This window comes from Ahaetulla prasina, chromosome 4 (genome assembly GCF_028640845.1).
Source record: "Ahaetulla prasina isolate Xishuangbanna chromosome 4, ASM2864084v1, whole genome shotgun sequence".
Lineage (NCBI taxonomy): Eukaryota > Metazoa > Chordata > Lepidosauria > Squamata > Colubridae > Ahaetulla > Ahaetulla prasina.
In genome coordinates, this window is record NC_080542.1 from 1,603,237 (window position 1) to 1,609,236 (window position 6,000).

Below are 6,000 nucleotides of genomic sequence, written 5' to 3' on the forward strand. Positions count from 1 at the left end.
CCGGAGCTGATGTGTCCGTAATCCGGCCCGCGCAGTGACCGCTTGAATCGGCTTCAGCAGTCCGAAGGGTGGGCGGAACCCAAGCTGCACAAATCAGTAACTATTGGCTATCTGTGACTTCCCCGCAGACGTCGACGATTGCGCATATCAAACCAGTCGTCCTCCCCCTCCGTATCAACTTGTGGGGACGTGATCTCACGCACCAATTTGGTGCTAAGCTTAGTTTGGAATAATGTCTCTTCCCACTCCTCTCCGCCTTTCTCTTAAGTCTGATATTCCGGTCTGGATTGACCAATGGCCTCTAACCTCTGAAAAACTTTCCACTCTACACTCTCTTGTGTCTGAACAACTTGCTTTACAACATATTGAACCTTCTTTGAGTCCTTACAACACTCCAGTCTTTGTGACAAAAAAGAAATCTGGCAAATGGCGCCTCCTACAAGATCTTCGTGCCGTCAATGCCGTTATTCAACCCATGGGGGCGCTACAATGCGGCCTTCCAAATCTTAATCTCATTCCAAAGGACTATGACCTCATGATTATAAACCTCAAAGATTGTTTCTTTTCCATACCACTGCACCCCGATGATATGCCTCTGTTCGCCTTTTCTGTTCCTGCGATAAATATGCAAAAGCCTACTCGCTATCAATGGCGTGTCCTTCCTCTGGGCATGCTAAATAGCCCCACCATGTGTCAGTTCTATGTCAATGCAATTCTGAAACCCTATCGCACCATGTTTCCTCATTTTCTTGTCTATCATTACATGGATGACATTCTCATCGCTGCACCAGGGCCTGCGGGCACTGTTAGTTCTACCTTACCCGCACTCACCTCCCTGCTCTCACAAGGAGGACTTGAAGTAGCTCCTGAAAAAATACAACACGAAGAGCCATTCTCATACCTTGGCTACAAGTTGCTTTCTTCCCATGCAGCACCGACATTCCCATCATTACATCTTCCTCACAAAACTACCTTAGTAAAACTTCAGCAATATCTGGGAACTATCAATCGGGTTCGTCCATATTTTGGCATAACCACAGCCCAATTGACACCTCTATTTTCTGCCCTGGCGCAGGGCAAATCTCCTTCTGATCCTATTGTTCTTACATCAGCACAGATTGAAACCGTTTCACAAATAGAACAAGCCATGCACGCTCAATGGGTGGACCGCTGTGTCCCCAATGAGCCTCTTTCGATCATAATCATTAATACTCCGCACCTTCCAACAGCAGTCATTGCCCAAAATCCAGGCTCTGTGCGCATCCTGGAATGGCTACATCTACCACATACCCCTAGAAACACCATTAATCAAACACCCTCTCTATTTGCATCTCTCATTACCAAAGGGAGACTCAGATCCAAAACCTTGGCTGGAACTGAGCCTTCCACACTCTACATTCCCTGTGCCTTGTCCACGTGGGAGGTCATGTATACCAACTCTGAGCTTCTTGAATTTGCGCTCACTGGATGGCCTGGGGTCATTTCCTGCCACCCTCCACCAGACCCCCGCTTTCAACTCCTACGACAAATCCCGGTGCAGTGGGATACACAGCAAAAACCAGGACCCATTCCCCAGGCTATCACTGTCTTCGCAAAGGGTAGCAAAACCTTAGGTGCCTGTGCATGGTACCTCAACAATCAATGGAACACAAAGAACACCCCACCTCAAACCTCTGCTCAACGCTTTGAACTGGCCGCGGCCATCCTCGCCTTCCAACAATTCTCTGCTGAACCTTTTAACCTCATTCTTGACAGTCTATATGTCACGCAAGTTGTGAAAACTATTTTTCAATCTTATTTGTCCCCCTCTCTTGATCCTGATCTCGTTTCTCTCTTCACCACCTTGCAATCTCTCATTCACCAACGGACACATCCCTATTTTGTTACACACATAAGAAGCCACAAACTTTTCCCCGGCTTTCTCCAGGAAGGGAAAAATGCCGCAGACGCTGCGGCCTCTGCCTCCTCCTCTTTCACCTGTCTCTCCCTAGGATTGTCACTCCTATTTTCATAAAAACAAAAAAGCGCTCATTAAACAATTTGGCATCTCAGCTTCAGAAGCCACTGCCATCATTCAGCAATGCCCCTCTGTTGGGAATCATTATGGCAATGGTCAGATAATTCTGCTTTGCATTAGCCATATAATCTCTTAGATAAGCAATATAAACTTGTAGATGTAGATTCTTCTCAGAATTGGATCATGTACAAGCAAAAGTAGCAAGCAGACAAAGTCTCCATTGTATGTGTATTTCTGCATACCCTGTTCCAACCACCTAACCATAACTGTGATGTTTCCATGTCTCGCTACATTTGAGAATTCTGTAGAAATGTATCCACACCTGCTGTTGCAAACTGCTCAGAAACGCTAACTACAGAGCCTGTCCGGGTAACACCGGACATGATAAGAAAACTGCTTTGCACACATAAAATATTCATCTTGCTCAGCTGTGCTTATAACCATATTGCCACAATATGCATATCCAACCCAATGTGTCAATTTATGTGTGGTTGATCAGGATCACATGCTTGCCTTCTGAATCTCTGTAACCCACCCCTAACAAACCTCAATAAAAGAGTTTGTCTCGAGCTAGCTCGGGGCTCGCTCACCCCGAAGAGAATTGGACTCCGTGTCTTCATTCTCACTCCGTCCGGCGCGGGGACTGCCCGGACCCTCTCGTGGCGAGCCCGCTGGCCGCGAGAAACGCCACACCCCTCTTGTAGTGTACAAGCTCACTCCCTGCCCATGGGAGTGAACCTCAGAGGCACTGAATGCTGTCAAATTTGGCAAATGGATGTCACTCAGTATCCATCCTTTGCCCCGTGGAAATACCTCCATGTTTCTATTGATACCTACTCAGGTTTTATCATGGCTACCCCTCAAAGGGGCGAAGCTACAAAACAAGCAAAAGAGTCGGACAACAACAGCGAAGATCTCATCTCCCTCCCGCCGGAAAGCCTGGAACCGGCGAGGGATAACATCAGTCACCTGAGTGCAGACACAGCTCGCGAATTCTGCTATACCGAGCAGGACTATTTTGATTAAACAAAAACAGAGATGATGTAGGAATTATTGACCATACTGTGTGCGCGTGCAGGCAGGCTCGCCCTGCTGAAACATGCACACGGAACGAGAGATATCATCCCGTGCTCTGAATGTTTTGTGCAGTCCTCGATACGTATTGTGCAAAATATGAGTGACCACAAACCGCTTCTTTATCTAGCTAGCTTGTTTTCGCACGTAGTCACATAGAACAGCAGCTGCATCTGCCACATTTATTTATTTATTTATTTATTTTATTTAATTTTTATACCGCCCTTCTCCCGAAGGACTCAGGGCGGTGTACAGGCAAAAGTAAAAACAACACAATATACAGATTAAAATACCATTTAAAAAGTAGCATGCAGCATATGATATGTATCCTCCCATATTCTGCTTGCCACAACTTCAGATACCTTGCAAGAGTGTAACCGCCCCTGCTTGTCTTCTGTAACCACCCACCTTATCCTAAACGTAATAAAAGAGGATTCCGGAATTTGTTCTGGGCTCTCATCCCGAGAAATGACTTTCTTACTATCATGAGAGGCCACCGCAGTACAGAGCATCCGCCTCCCCGCCTTTCCGGCCAACGATCCTATTCCTATTAGAACTTGCAAGAGAGGGGCGGGTTGCAAAGAGGTAAGCGATGGCTCCTGAGCATCTACAGAGCGCTCCCCTTGAGAACGATGCCTTTCCCCTTGGGGCTTGACAAGGTGGTGGTACCCTTGAGCGTGTACAGAGCGCCCCCGTCCCACACCTTCCGGGCAGCGATCCCCTTCCTACGGAATTGCCGCTTGCAAGGCGGTGCCCCTGAGCATGTACAGAGTGCCCCCCCCACTTCCGGAGAACGATGCGTTTCTTCTCTTCGGGGCTTGCAACGTTCGTGCCCTTGAGCATGTACAGAGCACTCCCCTTCAGGAGAACGATGCCGTTTCCCTGTGGGGCTTGCATGGTGGCGGTAACCCTGAGCATGTACAGAGCACCCTCCCCCAACCCACCCCTTTCCGGCCAGCGATCCTTTTCCTATTAGAACTTGCAAGAGAGGGGCGGGTTGCAAAGAGAAAGGCGGTGGCCCCTGAGCATGTACAGAGCGCACCACCTTCCAGAGAACGATCCTTTTTCCCCCCCATTAGGGCTTCTGCCCTTGAGCATGTACAGAGTGCTCCCGTTCTGGGCAGCGATCCCCTTCTTATTAAAGGTTGCAAAGAGGGGTGGCTTGCAAAGAGGAAGGCGGTGCTCCTGAGCATCTACAGAGCGCCCCCACTTTCCGAAGAACGATCCCTTTCTTGGGGCTTGCAAAGCTTGTGCTCCTAAGCATGCACAGAGCGCCCCTTCCTCTCCCCCCCCCACCCCAGTGAGATAGAGGAGGAAGGGGACAGGCACAGAATCACTTCAACCGGATTCTTGGGACGCTATTTTTAAACTTTGTTTTCCTCCCAACTCGGATTCCTGGGGGGAGGGGGGGGCGCAACCCTCCCCCCCCCAGTGATCCTTTTGTCCTTGACTTTGCAACCTCTTTTGAACCTCCCTAGCAAAACTGGGAGCTCCCCTCCCCAAAACTCCCATTGTTTGGATTTTAAAAGTTAAAACATGAAAACTTTTGAGGACTGGACAACACAAACTACACAATCTCTGCCTATTTAAATGTCCGGTTAATTCTGCCATTGTTGATTGCATGCGGGGTGTGTTTTTTTTCCCACTTGAAGATGGGTGGACTTCAACTCCCAGAATTCCCCCCAGCCAGGAATTATTGAGTCTGTCATTTGCACCTCTATAACTGTCTGGTTCGGTTCTGCAACCCAACAAGAAAAACACAGACTTCAGAGGATAATTAGAACTGCAGAAAAAATAATTGCTACCAACCTGCCTTCCATTGGGGACCTGTATACTGCACGAATCAAGAAGAGGGCTGTGAAAATATTTACAGACCCCTCGCATCCTGGACATAAACTGTTTCAACTCCTACCCTCAAAACGACGCTATAGAGCACTGCACACCAGAACAACTAGACACAAGAACAGTTTTTTCCCGAAGGCCATCACTCTGCTAAACAAATAATTCCCTCAACACTGTCAAACTATTTACTGAATCTGCACTACTATTATTCTTCTCATCGTTCCCATCACCAATCTCTTTCCACTTATGACCGTATGACTATAACTTGTTGCTGGCAATCCTTATGATTTATATTGATATATTGATCATCATTTGTGTTGTAAATGTTGTACCTTGTACCTTGATGAACGTATCTTTTCTTTTACGTACACTGAGAGCATATGCACCAAAGACAAATTCCTTGTGTGTCCAATCACACTTGGCCAATAAAGAATTCTATTCTATTCTATTCTATTCTATTCTATTCTATTCTATTCTATTCTATTCTATTCTATTCTATTCTCTGGAATTCTGGGAATTGAAGTCCACCCATCTTCAGGTGACCCAAGATTGAAAAAAAAAAATCCTCACTTACACAAGACCTCCTCTTAGTATCTTAATTTATAGGTCATTCTCAACGTACAACCATTCCGTTTAGTGTCCAAAGTACTAAGGGCACTGAAAAAGTGACTTACGACCATTCTTCACACTATGACCATTGTCATCGCCGCGATCAGAATTCAGATGCTTGGCCACTGGCAGGTACTTACGTCAGTTGCGGTGTCCCCGGGGTCACGTGATCCCCTTCTGGCGAGCAAAGTCAATGAGGAAGCCGGATTCCCTTAACGACCGTGTCACTAACCGAACAACTGCAGCGATTCACTTAACAACCGTGGCCAGAAAGGTCATAAAACGGGGCAAAAATGAACTGTCTTGTTTTAGCAATTGAAATGTTGGGGGGGGGAGGGGCAACGGCGGCCGTAAGTCAAGGACCACCTCTATATAAAACCTTTTTTTTAAAAAAATCCAAATTTTTAAACAATTTAAATCTACATTTTAAATTTAAATAAATATTAAAGAGTCACAAA